At 46.9% G+C, this 16,896-nt stretch overlaps 1 protein-coding gene across 7 annotated transcripts in view; it reads right to left on the bottom strand.

The window, feature by feature from the left end:
- The window catches only part of HERC2 (HECT and RLD domain containing E3 ubiquitin protein ligase 2), a 215,347-nt gene extending 213,505 nt beyond the window's left edge, over nucleotides 1-1,842 (bottom strand). For all 7 annotated transcript variants that reach the window (XM_040336306.1, XM_040336311.1, XM_040336312.1 and 4 more), the window contains exon 1: nucleotides 1,690-1,842. The gene's annotated coding sequence lies outside the window, so the exon portion shown is untranslated. The remainder of the gene's footprint in view (nucleotides 1-1,689) is intronic.
- Between the last annotated feature and the right edge of the window lie 15,054 nt (nucleotides 1,843-16,896).

Below are 16,896 nucleotides of genomic sequence, written 5' to 3'. Positions count from 1 at the left end.
TTTTAAAAAAAAATAAACTAGGGTTTCAACCTCTTTAAGACGAATCTCATAGGGAACCATTGATTTATACATGTTATGCGACATGTGCTCCCAAAGTCAGAGCGGATGTCGCACCAGTGTGCAAGGTGCCTTAGTTGTATCTAACATCTCACTGACTGTAGGGTTTTGCACAGAGCAGCCCTGTTTCTCTTTTTCTGGGGTGCCCTGCCTTTGCTCCAGGCCACTCCTCTTTATTAGGTGCCCCCACAGAACACCCATACGGGCGCGCTCCCGAGTCCCACTGCTGCATCCATCGACACAGCGGGACTGAGCCCCGTCCCTGCATCACAGGATTTGATTGAAAGCAGCAGGAGCCAATGGCTCCTGCTGCTATTAATCTGTCCAAGTAGAAGAGAGACAGCAGCTGGAGCCACTGCAGCACAGGTTTTTTACCTTAATACAAAAAATGTTTTTGCGGAGTGCCCAACTGTCAGAATACAATAGCTCAGCAGGAGGATTCCCTAACCCACATTCAGTGTGTAGATGGGGGAATCTGGTCTTTTTTTCCCCCCAACCTGCTGTATGGGAAAAATAAAATATAAAAAAAATAAGGGGTGAAGCACGTATGGGCTGCCTAAGCAATACCTGAGAACACATGCCAATTTTTGAGATCACAAGCCGACAAAGTGTTACTAAACCCATGACCCTGCATTCACTATATCTGGTCTTATAATACACAGAACATGGAAATGCAACCATTTTAGTGGATATAAACTGCTAAATACTTTCTCATCAGCAGTATATAGCAGTCTTTCGACTTCTATCAGTGCCTGGTTAAAGGTTGTAGGAGGAATGTTTATACTGCACTGAACGGACCCCTGAAGAGTGCCAATTGGCCCTGCGCTGATCACATGCACTCTCCCAAGAGGGGAAAAAAACTCTCTAGCAATACACACCAAACTGAGCATGTGCAGCCTGACTCCAGTAACTCTTGTCCAAACAGGTTATGGAGACAATGCAAGAAGAGGAGGATCTGTGCATACAGGATCAAGCAGTCTTTTTACATCATGCAGAGGCTTAACCCCTTAGGTCCCACACAGTATAACAAGCAAGCTTTACTGCATATACACACGGATTTTACGGTTTTGGGGTTTAGTCAAATTGGCCCAAACCAGTAGAAGGTAATAACAGGGGTTTCTATAAACAGATGACCAAGCTCTTCTACAGAGACAGAAGATGACATAAATAAAAGCATCCTATTGAATACAGCCCCACCTCACAGTATACCAGTATACAGATGGGTGGCATATGATGACAGATGTAAGGAGGGGGGGGGGGCATATGCATTCAGTAAAGATGGAGCAGACATATTGACAGATCAGACCACATCTGATCACCTGTACTAGGTGGAGGGCCCACCCTAGCAGTGTAGCACTGAGTCTCCTCTGAATACATGGCCTGCAATGGAAATGTCAATGCTCCAGACATGGAGTGGAAGAACACTGTCCACCTGCTGATCGATCACAAGGAAAGCAGTATATATACTCCATGCAATGCAATGGCATCCTGGGCATATGGATCGTGCCAATACATGATGATCACCAGCGACCTTCCCAACCATAAATGGCACACATAGATGAGGCACAACACAACAGGGGTGATCGGGACACCTATATATTACACAGTGCCCTCCCATATACCACCACTCACCTCCTAGGACCGTCCAGGTGCCCGGTACCGGGGAAAATCACCCCCAAAGGGTCACATCCGCGCTCTGCGATCTCAGGGACCCAGCTCACCCTAAAGGATCAAGTCGCCGCTACGAGCAACACAGGAAGAAGAAGAAACAGCCTGCAGCACCGCAACCAATCGCAATGCCCAGTGAAAACGGCAAAGCCAATCAAAAACAGGGAGGGGAGGGACATCCTTCTAAAGCTGCAAAGGGGACGGGAGACGAGGAGGAGGAGGAGGATGGGGGGGTTCGTGACGTGTGTGCAGGCAGCTGTCACGTGACGTGTTGCCAAGTATTGGGCATCATATGGAGTGTGTGTATACAGAAGAGGCTGGAGTTGCTGTGCTGGGTGTAGTTCATATTTGGGGATGGAGCTGTAACACACACCATGTCTATAGACTAGTAATTGGTGGAGCTGTAATCCGCTGGCTGCACAAGAACACGTGCAAATTAGAGATAAGCTACAGGGAGAAAATATGACTGTTAGCTTTGCAAGGGCTGGCCAGCTGCACCTCACAATTTCAATGTTTTGTGGAAGCCAGCATTAAAAAAAATACAGCTGTCACAGTTATTTTCCTGGTAGTTGAGCCAACAAAAAGAATTGCCCGTATTACAGGTATTTATATAGCGCCGCCAATTTATACAGAGCTTGTATATTCGCATCAGTCCCTGCCCTGGAGGAGCTTACAATCTAAGTTCCCTAATTCACATTCATACTAGACATGGCCTCTGAACTCATCTCTAGACAGTGTTGCCAACCCCCCGATAATTTACTGGCAGCACGTAAATTTAAGCCAATTTTCGGGCTGCCCATAAATGTCCGTTACTGGCAGCGGTGCCTGTAACAAAGATGGCCTCAAGCCGACCATGCAACTGCGCATGCGCTGTTCCAAACCTGACCGGGCTCAGGAAAGAACACGTGTAATAAATACCTGTAATACGGGCAATTATTTTTGTTGGCTCAACTACCAGGAAAATAACTGTGACAGCTGTATTTTTTTTAATGCTGGCTTCCACAAAACATTGAAATTGTGAGGTGCAGCTGGCCAGCCCTTGCAAATGGCACCGCCTGGCACCATTTTTGAATAAAAGTCAGTCCATTCGTTCTTGGCAGGGCTGTGGCGGCACCTCGTGCACTCGCCACAGCAGAGGAGGGGTGAGAAGAGGGACACTGTGCGTGGGGGATAGCAAAAAGGGGGCAGAGGAGGACATTACTGGGGGGGGTGAAGCCGTGCAGGGGGACAGAAAAGCACACAGATGTGCTGCCCTGTGGAGACGTAAAAGGGGCACAGGAGTCGCTCATCTCCCTTTATATTGCAAAGCGATGCGCAAATATGTTGGCGCTATATAAATCCTGTATAATGATAATAATAAGTTGCTATGGGTAAAGTTCTGCTTTAACCACGTGCCGCCCGCCGTATAGCAAAATGACAGCGGCAAAGTGGTTGTTATCCTGTCCGGACGTGATCAGGATAACAGAGACCGCGAAGGGGCGCAGTGGGGCGCACGGAGGTGCGGTGTGTCACCCCGATCGTGGTATGGAGTCTCTGACAGAGGCTTCTCACCACATGATCAGCTGTGACCAATCACAGCTGATCATCCCGTGAACCAGGAAGTGGCAGTTAACGTCTTTCCTCGGTTTAGGCTGACAGGGAGAGCTGATCTGCGTCTCTCCCTGTTACCGTGGGGGGGGGGGGGTCTGTGCTGATAATGTGCTGATAATCAGCACATTGATTTTCAGCACAGCCCCCATCAAAAGGTGCCCATCAGCTGGCAATCAGTGCCCATTACCAGCCTGTCCCCCTCTATAAACACCTGCCAGTGCCCCTAAAACTGCCAATCAGTGCCAACAACAGTGCCAATTAGCAGGAAGGGGGTGAAAGTGCCTGGTATTGAAGTGGCTAAGCTTAGTTGGGAATCGGCTGAACTTCCACTGTCAGTATGATATGTGAACAAGGCCTTAAACGTCTATAGGGATAAAAAGTGGGATTTCACTCCTGTGCTCTGAGTCATAGGTACAAACATGAGGAAAAGGCCTCTGAAAAACCCATCTACGCTCGCACCGACACCAGACCTTGCTGGCCCTCTGAAAAGTTATCGCTCTTCAGAGGGCAGGTGAAAGGCAGATAGGAGACATAGAAGTGCGACTGCAGAAAAATGACCCAGTGGTCCATGGCGTATGCCCCCCCCCCTTTTTATTTTTTTGTCGACGTGTCACCACCCCTTTTAACCACTTCCCTACCCGCCCATTGTCATATGACGTCCACAGATGGGATCTTCCATCGTGGGTGGGCGTCATATGACGTCCTGGGCTTCCCGGCCTGCCTGGGGGGTGCACGGCATCGCTCGGGACCCGGTGCCCGGCGGGCGCGATGTCCGCCGGGCACCCGCGATTGCCCACGATGGGGGCAGGACCGTGGATCTGTGTGTGTAAACACACAGATCCACGGGCCCTGTCTGGTAGCTATGACTAAGCATTAATTGTTAATGCGAAACGCGTCAGCTGTTCATCCCACTGTATGCTGTTGTATGCTGTGCATTTTTTCCTTTTAAAATAAAGAGCACGTCTTTTTTCATAAAGCCTTCCTGGAGTGCGGCTGTCCATCTAATTTCTCATCTGCTCAATTCTACGCATTGCCAGCACCCGTGTGGCTCCTCAGTGGACATTGATTGCCTGCTTGTGCTCACCTGGAGCGGCAGTCTCCCTACCTAACCTGTCAGGTGAGGAGACGGATGTGTGTTCCTGTGTACTGGGAACACACATCGGTCTCCTCCCCTTGTGGGTGGCCTCCCCCTACAGTTAAAATCACTCACTAGGGAAGATATTTAACCCCCTGTTGTTAACCCCTTCCCTGCCAGTGCCATTTGCAAAGTAATCAGTGGAGTTTTCTATCAGTAATGGCTGTATAAATGTAAATGGTCCCAAAAGTGATATTGGAGTAATGTGTGTACTTTTGGTTGACAAATGGTGTAATTGTTGTTAGTTTTGTGGCAAAATAGGAGAGATGCCCACAGGGAGCCTTGAACCCCAAAGGAAGGGTATGCAAGGCAGGCATGCTACCACTGAGCTATAAGCTCTATGGGTATGTCTAGTAGAGCTCCAGGTAATCATAAGATACATTTGACCGTTGAAATCACTAAGCAATAGATCTAACATTAACCACTTAAGGACCGGACCAATATGCTGCTAAAAGACCCAAGGGGTTTTTACAATTTGGCACTGCGCTGCTTTAACTGGTAATTGCGCGGTCATGCAATGTTGTACCAAAACGAAACTTGCGTCCTTTTCTTCCCAGAAATAGAGCTTTCTTTTAATGGTATTTGATTGCCTCTGCGATTTTTATTTTTTGCGATATAAACGGAAAAAGACTGTAAATTTTGAAAAAAAATGATTTTTCTTATAACAGAAAGTAAAAAATATCGAATAAACTAAATTTTAGTCAAACATTTAGACCAAAATGTATTCAGCCACTTGTCTTTAGTAAAAAAAATCGCAATAAGCGTATATTTATTTGTTTTCGCAAAAATTATAGCGTCTACAAACTAGGGTACATTTTCTGGAATTTACACAGCTTTTATTTTATGACTGCCTATCTCATTTCTTGAGGTGCTAAAATGGCAGGGCAGTACAAAACCCCCCCAAATGACCCCATTTTGAAAAGTAGACACCCCAAGAAAACTGCTGAGAGGCATGTCAAGTCCATTGAATATTTTTTTTTTTTGTCCCAAGTGATTGAATAATGACAAAAAAAAAAAAAATAATTACAAAAAGTTGTCACTAAATGATATATTGCTCACACATGCCATGGTTATATGTGGAATTGCACCCCAAAATACATTCTGCTGCTTCTTCTGAGTACGGGGATACCACATGTGTGGGACTTTTTGGGAGCCTAGCCACGTACAGGACACTGAAATCCAATCACCGCCTTCAGCATTTCTAAGGGCGCAAATTTTTGATTTCACTCCTCACTACCTATCACAGTTTCGAAGGCCATAAAATGCCAAAATAGCACAAAACCCCCCCAAATGACCTCATTTTGGAAAGTAGACACCCCAAGCTATTTGCTGAGAGGCATGTCAAGTCCATGGAATATTTTATATTTTGACACAAGTTGCAGGAATGTGACAAACTGATATTTTTTTGCACAGAGTTGTCACTAAATGATATATTTCTCACACATGCCATGGTTATATGTAGAATTGCACCCCAAAATACATTCTGCTGCTTCTCCTGAGTACGGGGATACCACATGTGTGGGACTTTTTGGGAGACTTTTTGGGCCATAAAATGCCAAGATGGCACACAACCCCCCCCAAATGACCCCATTTTGGAAAGAAGACACCCCGAACTATTTGCTGAGAGGCATGTTGAGTCCATGGAATATTGAATTTTTTTGCCCCAAGTGATTGAATAATGACCTAAAAAAATTATTGACAAAACGTTGTCACTAAATAATATATTTCTCACACATGCCATGGTTATATGTGGAATTGCACCCCAAAATACATTTTGCTGCTTCTCCTGAGTACGGGGATACGACATGTGTGGGACTTTTTGGGAGCCTAGCCGCGTACGGGACCCCGAAAACCAATCACCACCTTCAAAATTTCTAAGGACATACATTTTTGATTTCACTCACACAAATCTTGAAGGCGTGATTGGTTTTCAGGGCCCCGTACGTGGCTAGGCTCCCAAAAAGTCCCACACTTGTGGTATCCCCGTACTCAGGAGAAGCAGCAGAATGTATTTTGGGGTGCAATTGTACATATAACCATGGCATGTGTGAGCAATATATCATTTAGTGACAACTTTGTGAAAAAAAAAATCAGTTTGTCATATTCCCGCAACTTGTGTCAAAATATAAAATATTCCATGAACTCGTCATCCCTCTCAGCAAATAACTTGGGGTGTCTACTTTCCAAAATTAGGTCATTTGGGGTTTTTTTTGTGCTATTTTGGCATTTTATGGCCTTCGAAACTGTGATAGGTAGTGAGGAGTGAAATCAAAAATTTACACCCTTAGAAAGCCTGAAGGCGGTGATTGTTTTTTGGGGTCCCGTACGCGGGTAGGCTCCCAAAAAGTCTCACACATGTGGTATCCCCGTACTCAGGAGAAGCAGCAGAATGTGTTTTGGGGTGTAATTCCACATATGGGGGGAGTATGCTTTGCGCGTCGGTGTAAGCGTTACTGGCACTAACTAGCTACCTAGTGGCACCAGCGACACTAATACAGCGATCAGAAAAACGATCGCTTAGTGACGCTGGCAATAGGGGGTGAAAGGGTTAACTCTAGGGGCAATCAGGGGTTAAAACCTTTATTAGAAAATGTATGGGGGTACCTAACGCTATAAAAATCTAGCGGGCGAACCTCAAAAAATAACTAGCTACTTAGCGGCACTAATACAGCGATCAGAAAAACGATCGCTTAGTGACGCTGGTAAAAGGGTTAACTTTAGGGGCAATCAGGGGTTAAAACCTTTATTAGAAAATGTATGGGGGTACCTAACGCTATAAAAACCTAGTGGGCGAACCTCAAAAAATAACTAGCTACCTAGCGGCACTAATACAGCGATCAGAAAAACGATCGCTTAGTGACGCTGGCAATAGGGGGTGAAAGGGTTAACTCTAGGGGCAATCAGGGGTTAAAACCTTTATTAGAAAATGTATGGGGGACCTCCTTTTTCCTTAATTTTATGCCCCTAATAATAACTTGGATCAACATATACGGCACAGTAAAACTAAGATACAATAGCCATACAGGGGGGGGGAGAGACAGGGAAGGAGCGGGGGGAGGTAGTAGTGGGGGGGGGTGGAGGGCGGAGGGAGGGGGCGGGAAGGGATAGGATAATTTATCGTATGTACACTATGGTTATTGTTGTTGTTTGTTTATTCTGCTACATGTATTATGTACATTTTGTATGCTTGAGAGTAAATATGAAAATACTGAACATTGGAAAACAATAAAGAAAAATTAAGACAAAAAAAAAAAGAAAATGTATGGGGGTACCTAACGCTATAAAAACCTGGCGGGCGAACCTCAAAAAATAACTAGCTACCTAGCGGCACTAGCGACACTAATACAGCGATCAGAAAAACGATCGCTTAGTGACGCTGGCAATAGGGGGTGAAAGGGTTAACTCTAGGGGCAATCAGGGGTTAAAACCTTTATAAGAAAATGTATGGGGGTACCTAATAAAGGTTTTAACCCCTGATTGCTCCTAGAATGAACCCTTTCACCCCCTATTGCCAGTGTCACGAAGCGATCGTTTTTCTGATCGCTGTATTAGTGTCGCTAGTGCCGCTAGGTAGCCAGTTATTTTTTGAGGTTCGCCGCCATGTTTTTATAGCGTTAGGTACCCCCATACATTTTGTTAATGCTATACAAACATGGCGGCGAACCTCAAAAAATAACTAGCTACCTAGCGGCACGAGCGACACTAATACAGCGATCAGAAAAACGATCGCTTAGTGACGCTGGCAAAAGGGGGGTGAAAGGGTTAACTAGGGGTGATCAAGGGGTTAAAACCTTTATTGGGGGGGTAGGGGGCTACCCTGGACCTAACACTAACTGCCTGTCACACTGACACTAAATGCAGTGATCAGTAAATGATCACTGCTATTTAGTGACAGTGTGACAAGGGGGGGGGGGGCTGGGGGGGTGATCGGGGGATGACCGGGGGGGGGGGGGATTTGTGTGCCTATGTGTACTGGTGTCAGTGTAGCGCTTGTGTACTCACTGTTGTGATGTCTCCTCTCCTCCGCCGGACGAAAATACCGGCGGGAGGAGCGGTGACATCACTTCCTCCTCTGCCTGTGTTTACAGTGCAGGCAGAGGAGGACGCGCATTGGCTGAGAGCGATCCGGGGGGGTGGACAAAAATGAACCGCTGCCCCCTCATCCCGGATCGCTCCTGCAGCCACGAGGACCGCCGCAAGTACCGGGGGGGGGGTCCAGATCGGACCCCCGACCCACGTCTAGGCAGGGACGTACAGGTACGCCAATGTGCCTGTACGTGCCATTCTGCCGACGTAAATGTACATGCGGCGGTCCGGAAGTGGTTAACAAGAACCTTCATATTTTTTTTTTTTTTTTTTTCAAAAGTTTTTATTGAGTTATAGTAAGTATACAGACAGCTGAATCGACAGTACGCAGAGTGTCGTCAGTAGGTACACATCCAAGAATACATAACAAGTCAAGTAAGCGACAAACAGTATCAGAGAATAAGGGATGACGTTACATCATAACGCTAAAGGGGAGGAAATGGGCCGATAACTCGGTCCTCTCTGGTCAGTGAACATATAATATAGAATGAGAGGGGTAACCAATTCTACATCATGCCTGGTAGAGCCTAAGACCTTTGGAGGGTCAACCCAACTGCCGCCCACCCCTATGAGAGAACATGCTGTGGGCGGGAAGGGGCCCCAAAGCCATTTATAACTCGTCCCTGAGCTTATATCACCAATCTTGTCTCCAAATCTCATCCAAACCTCTTTGCTCCTCCTCCCAAGACCACCTCCCGCTGCTCTCTAGCTCCCTTGTCTCATCTCCTCCTATGCTTGCCTCCAGGACTTCTCCCCTATAGCCTCTCCTATCCTCTGGAACTCCCTACCCCAATCTGTCCAGCCATCTCTCCTACTCTCTCCACTTTCTTTTAGGCCATCATCCCTGAAAACTCATTTCTTCGGGGAGCCCTATCCTACCTTAAACTAATAACTCAATCTTCTATTTCTCCCATCAGTTCATCCCTCAGTTACTACCTTTTGTTCCAACAGTCCCTCCCTATAAGCTCCCAGGAGCAGGGCCCTCTTAACCCTCTTGCTTGTATTGAATTGTATTGTTTCTGTATCATCTCCCTTTATATTGCAAAGCAATGCGCAAAACTTTTGGCACTATATAAATCCTGTATAATGATAGCAATAAGTTGCTATGGGTAAAGTTCTGCTTTAACCACGTGCCGCCCGCCGTATAGCAAAATGACAGCGGCAAAGTGGTTGTTATCCTGTCCGGATGTGATCAGGATAACAGAGACCGCAGTGGGGCCATCGAAGGTGCGGTGTGTCACCCCGATCGTGGTATGGACTCTCTGACAGAGGCTTCTTACCACATGATCAGCTGTGACCAATCACAGCTGATCATCCCGTGAACCAGGAAGTGGCAGATAACGGCTTTCATCGGTTTAGGATGACAGGGAGAGCTGATCTGCTCTCCCTGCTAAGCTTAGTTGGGAATAGGCTGAACTTCCACTGTCAGTATGACATGTGAACAAGGCCTTAACCACTTCCGGACCGCCGCATGTACATTTACGTCGGCAGAATGGCACGGACAGGCACATTGGCGTACCTGTACGTCCCTGCCTAGACGTGGGTCGGGGGTCCGATCGGGACCCCCCCCCCCCATTACATTCAGCGGTTCCCGTGGCATCAGGAGCGATCCGGGATGAGGGCGCGGCTATTCGTTTCTAGCCGCCCCCTCGCGATCGCTCCCCGGAGCTGAAGAACGGGGAGAGCCGTATGTAAACACAGCTTCCCCGTGCTTCACTGTGGCGGCTGCATCGATTGAGTGATCCCTTTTATAGGGAGACTCGATCGATGACTTTAGACCTACAGCCACACCCCCCTACAGTTGTAAACACACACTAGGTGAACCCTAACTCCTACAGCGCCCCCTGTGGTTAACTCCCAAACTGCAACTGTCATTTTCACAATAAACAATGCAATTCAAATGCATTTTTTGCTGTGAAAATGACAATGGTCCCAAAAATGTGTCGAAATTGTCCAAAGTGTCCGCCATAATGTCGCAGTCACGAAAAAAATCGCTGATCGCCGCCATTAGTAGTAAAAAAAAAAAATAATAAAACTATCCCCTATTTTGTAAACGCTATAAACTTTGCGCAAACCAATCGATAAACTCTTATTGCGATTTTTTTTACTAAAAATAGGTAGAATAATACGTATCGGCCTAAACTGAGGAAAACATTTTTTTTTATATATGTTTTTGGGGGATATTTATTATAGCAAAAAGTAAAAACTATTGCATATTTTTCAAAATTGTCGCTCCATTTTGGTTTATAGCGCAAAAAATAAAAACCGCAGAGGTGATCAAATACCACCAAAAGAAAGCTCTATTTGTGGGGAAAAAAGGACGGCAATTTTGTTTGGGAGCCACGTCGCACGACCGCGCAATTGTCTGTTAAAGCGACGCAGTGCCGAATTGTAAAAACCCCTTGGGTCATTTAGCAGCATATTGGTCCGGTCCTTAAGTGGTTAAACGTCTATAGGGATAAAAAGTGGGATTTCACTCCTGTGCTCTGAGTCATAGGTACAAACATGAGGAAAAGGCCTCTGAAAAACCCATCTACGCTCGCACCGACACCAGACCTTGCTGGCCCTCTGAAAAGTGATCGCTCTTCAGAGGGCAGGTGAAAGGCAGATAGGAGACATAGAAGTGCGACTGCAGAAAAATGACCCTGGGGTCCATGGCGTATGCCCCCCCCTTTTTATTTTTTTGTCGACGTGTCACCATCCCTTTTAACCACTTCCCTACCCGCCCATTGTCATATGACGTCCACAGAGATCCACGGCCCTGTCAGGTGAGGAGACGGATGTGTGTTCCTGTGTAGTGGGAACACACATGGGTCTGGTGCGCTTGTGGGTGGCCTCCCCCTAGCGTTAAAATCAGTCACTAGGGAAGATATTTAACCCCCTGTTGTTAAGCCCTTCCCTGCCAGTGGCATTTGGAGAGTAATCAATGCAGTTTTCTATGAGTCATGGGTGTATAAATGTGAATGGTCCCAAAATTGATGTTGGAGTAAGTAGTGTCCTTTTGGTGATAAAAGGTGTAATTGTTGTTAATTTTGTGTCAAAATAGGAAAGCTGCCCAGGGGGAGCCTTGAACCCAAAAAGAAGGGTATGGAAGGCAATGACACTACCACTGAGCTATAAGCTCTATGGACATATATAGCAGTGCTCCGGGTAGTTTTAAGAAAGAAATGACCGTTGAAATCACTAAGCAACAGATTTAACCTTAACAAGAACATACAAAGCCACTAACAAGTCATCCCTCAGCTTACATCACCAATCTTCTCTCCAAATCTCATCCGTTAAACCTCTTTGCTCCTCCTCCCAACACCACCTCCCCCTATCTGCTGCTCTCTAGCTCCCTTGTCTCATCTCCTACCATGCTTGCCTCCACGACTTCTCCCCTATAGCCTCTCCTATCCTCTGCAACTCCCTACCCCAATCTGTCCAGCCATCTCTCCTACTCTCTCCACTTTCTTTTAGGCCATCCATCCATCCCTGAAAACTCATTTCTTCGCCGAGCCCTATCCTGCCTTCAACTAATAACTCAATCTTCTATTTCTCACATCACTTCATCCCTCAGTTACTACCTTTTGTTCCAACAGTCCCTCCCTAGAAGCTCCCAGGAGCAGGGCCCTCTTAACCCTCTTGCTTGTATTGAATTGTATTGTTTCCCTATCATCTCCCTTTATAGTGCAAAGTGATGCGCAAAACTGGTGGCACTATATAAATCCTGTATAATGATAATAATAAGTTGCTATGGCTAAAGTTCTGCTTTAACCACGTGCCGCCCGCCGTATAGCAAAATGACAGCGGCAAAGTGGTTGTTATCCTGTCCGGACGTCATATGACGTGATCAGGATAACAGAAACGGCGAGGGGGGCGCACGGAGGTGCGGTGTGTCACTCCCATCGTGGTATGGAGCCTCTGACAGAGGCTTCTTACCACATGATCAGCTGTGACCAATCACAGCTGATCATCCCGTCAACCAGGAAGTGGTAGTTAATGGCTTTCCTCGGTTTAGGCAGACAGGGAGAGCTGATCTGCGGCTCTCCCTGTTAGGCCATGTAATTATCAGCACATTGATTATCAGCACAGCCCCCATCAAAAGGTGCCCATCAGCTGGCAATCAGTGCCCATCGCCAGCCTGTCCCCCTCTATAAACGCCTGTCAGCGCCCCTAAAACTGTCAATCAGTGCCAACAACAGTGACAATTAGCAGGAAGGGGGTGAAAGTGCCTGGTATTGAAGTGGCTAAGCTTAGTTGGGAATAGGCTGAACTTCCACTGTCAGTATGGCATGTGAACAAGGCCTTAACCACTTCCAGGCCGCCGCATGTACATTTACGTCGGCAGAATGGCACGGACAGGCACATTGGCGTACCTGTACGTCCCTGCCTAGACGTGGGTCGGGGGTCCGATCGGTACCCCCCCCCCCGTACATGCGGCGGTTCCCGTGGCTTCAGGAGCGATCCGGGACGAGGGCGCGGCTATTCGTTTCTAGCCGCCCCCTCGCGATCGCTCCCCGGAGCTGAAGAACGGGGAGAGCCGTATGTAAACACGGCTTCCCCGTGCTTCACTGTGGCGGCTGCATCGATCGAGTGATCCCTTTTATAGGGAGACTCGATCGATGACTTCAGACCTACAGCCACACCCCCCTACAGTTGTAAACACACACTAGGTGAACCCTAACTCCTACAGCGCCCCCTGTGGTTAACTCCCAAACTGCAACTGTCATTTTCACAATAAACAATGCAATTTAAATGCATTTTTTGCTGTGAAAATGACAATGGTCCCAAAAATGTGTCGAAATTGTCCAAAGTGTCCGCCATAATGTCGCAGTCACGAAAAAAATCGCTGATCGCCGCCATTAGTAGTAAAAAAAATAATAATAAAACTATCCCCTATTTTGTAAACGCTATAAATTTTGCACAAACCAATTGATAAACTCTTATTGCGATTTTTTTTACTAAAAATAGGTAGAAGAATACGTATCGGCCTAAACTGAGGAAAAAAAAAAATTATATATGTTTTTGGGGGATATTTATTATAGCAAAAAGTAAAAACTATTGCATTTTTTTCAAAATTGTCGCTCTATTTTTGTTTATAGCGCAAAAAATAAAAACCGCAGAGGTGATCAAATACCACCAAAAGAAAGCTCTATTTGTGGGGAAAAAAGGACGGCAATTTTGTTTGGGAGCCACGTCGCACGACCGCGCAATTGTCTGTTAAAGCGACGCAGTGCCGAATTGTAAAAACCCCTTGGGTCATTTAGCAGCATATTGGTCCGGTCCTTAAGTGGTTAAACGTCTATAGGGATAAAAAGTGGGATTTCACTCCTGTGCTCTGAGTCATAGGTACAAACATGAGGAAAAGGCCTCTGAAAAACCCATCTACGCTCGCACCGACACCAGACCTTGCTGGCCCTCTGAAAAGTGATCGCTCTTCAGAGGGCAGGTGAAAGGCAGATAGGAGACATAGAAGTGCGACTGCAGAAAAATGACCCAGTGGTCCATGGCGTATGCCCCCCCCCCTTTTTATTTTTTTGTCGACGTGTCACCATCCCTTTTAACCACTTCCCTACCCGCCCATTGTCATATGACGTCCACAGATGGGATCTTCCATCGTGGGTGGACGTCATATGACGTCCTGGGCTTCCCGGCCTGCCTGGGGGGTGCACGGCATCGCTCGGGACCCGGTGCCCGGCGGGCGCGATGTCCGCCGGGGACCCGCGATTGCCCACGATGACGGCAGGACCGTGGATCTGTGTGTGTAAACACAGAGATCCACGGCCCTGTCAGGTGAGGAGACGGATGTGTGTTCCTGTGTAGTGGGAACACACATGGGTCTGGTGCGCTTGTGGGTGGCCTCCCCCTAGCGTTCAAATCAGTGACTAGGGAAGATATTTAACCCCCTGTTGTTAAGCCCTTCCCTGCCAGTGTCATTTGGAGAGTAATGAGTGCAGTTTTGTATGAGTCATGGGTGTATAAATGTGAATGGTCCCAAAATTGATGTTGGAGTAAGTAGTGTCCTTTTGGTGATAAAAGGTGTAATTGTTGTTAATTTTGTGTCAAAATAGGAGAGCTGCCCAGGGGGAGCCTTGAACCCAAAAAGAAGGATATGGAAGGCAATGACACTACCACTGAGCTATAAGCTCTATGGACATCTATGGCAGTGCTCCGGGTAGTCTTAAGAAAGAAATGACCGTTGAAATCACTAAGCAACAGATTTAACCTTAACAAGAACATACAAAGCCAGTAACAAGTCGTCCCTCAGCTTACATCACCAATCTTCTCTCCAAATCTCATCCGTTAAACCTCTTTGCTCCTCCTCCCAACACCACCTCCCCCTATCTGCTGCTCTCTAGCTCCCTTGTCTCATCTCCTCCCATGCTTGCCTCCACGACTTCTCCCCTATAGCCTCTCCTATCCTCTGCAACTCCCTACCCCAATCTGTCCAGCCATCTCTCCTACTCTCTCCACTTTCTTTTAGGCCATCCATCCATCCCTGAAAACTCATTTCTTCGCCGAGCCCTATCCTGCCTTCAACTAATAACTCAATCTTCTATTTCTCACATCACTTCATCCCTCAGTTACTACCTTTTGTTCCAACAGTCCCTCCCTAGAAGCTCCCAGGAGCAGGGCCCTCTTAACCCTCTTGCTTGTATTGAATTGTATTGTTTCCCTATCATCTCCCTTTATAGTGCAAAGTGATGCGCAAAACTGGTGGCACTATATAAATCCTGTATAATGATAATAATAAGTTGCTATGGCTAAAGTTCTGCTTTAACCACGTGCCGCCTGCCGTATAGCAAAATGACAGCGGCAAAGTGGTTGTTATCCTGTCCGGACGTCATATGACGTGATCAGGATAACAGAAACGGCGAGGGGGGCGCACGGAGGTGCGGTGTGTCACTCCCATCGTGGTATGGAGCCTCTGACAGAGGCTTCTTACCACATGATCAGCTGTGACCAATCACAGCTGATCATCCCGTCAACCAGGAAGTGGTAGTTAATGGCTTTCCTCGGTTTAGGCAGACAGGGAGAGCTGATCTGCGGCTCTCCCTGTTAGGCCATGTAATTATCAGCACATTGATTATCAGCACAGCCCCCATCAAAAGGTGCCCATCAGCTGGCAATCAGTGCCCATCGCCAGCCTGTCCCCCTCTATAAACGCCTGTCAGCGCCCCTAAAACTGTCAATCAGTGCCAACAACAGTGACAATTAGCAGGAAGGGGGTGAAAGTGCCTGGTATTGAAGTGGCTAAGCTTAGTTGGGAATAGGCTGAACTTCCACTGTCAGTATGACATGTGAACAAGGCCTTAACCACTTCCAGGCCGCCGCATGTACATTTACGTCGGCAGAATGGCACGGACAGGCACATTGGCGTACCTGTACGTCCCTGCCTAGACGTGGGTCGGGGGTCCGATCGGTACCCCCCCCCCGTACATGCGGCGGTTCCCGTGGCTTCAGGAGCGATCCGGGACGAGGGCGCGGCTATTCGTTTCTAGCCGCCCCCTCGCGATCGCTCCCCGGAGCTGAAGAACGGGGAGAGCCGTATGTAAACACGGCTTCCCCGTGCTTCACTGTGGCGGCTGCATCGATCGAGTGATCCCTTTTATAGGGAGACTCGATCGATGACTTCAGACCTACAGCCACACCCCCCTACAGTTGTAAACACACACTAGGTGAACCCTAACTCCTACAGCGCCCCCTGTGGTTAACTCCCAAACTGCAACTGTCATTTTCACAATAAACAATGCAATTTAAATGCATTTTTTGCTGTGAAAATGACAATGGTCCCAAAAATGTGTCGAAATTGTCCAAAGTGTCTGCCATAATGTCGCAGTCACGAAAAAAATCGCTGATCGCCGCCATTAGTAGTAAAAAAAATAATAATAAAACTATCCCCTATTTTGTAAACGCTATAAATTTTGCGCAAACCAATTGATAAACTCTTATTGCGATTTTTTTTACTAAAAATAGGTAGAAGAATACGTATCGGCCTAAACTGAGGAAAAAAAAAATTTATATATGTTTTTGGGGGATATTTATTATAGCAAAAAGTAAAAACTATTGCATATTTTTCAAAATTGTCGCTCTATTTTTGTTTATAGCGCAAAAAATAAAACCGCAGAGGTGATCAAATACCACCAAAAGAAAGCTCTATTTGTGGGGAAAAAAGGACGGCAATTTTGTTTGGGAGCCACGTCGCACGACCGCGCAATTGTCTGTTAAAGCGACGCAGTGCCGAATTGTAAAAACCCCTTGGGTCATTTAGCAGCATATTGGTCCGGTCCTTAAGTGGTTAAACGTCTATAGGGATAAAAAGTGGGATTTCACTCCTGTGCTCTGAGTCATAGGTACAAACATGAGGAAAAGGCCTC

This window comes from Rana temporaria, chromosome 2 (assembly GCF_905171775.1).
Source record: "Rana temporaria chromosome 2, aRanTem1.1, whole genome shotgun sequence".
Taxonomy (NCBI): domain Eukaryota; kingdom Metazoa; phylum Chordata; class Amphibia; order Anura; family Ranidae; genus Rana; species Rana temporaria.
The sequence above is the reverse complement of the archived record's forward strand: the minus strand, read 5'-3'. Positions and strand labels throughout refer to the sequence as shown.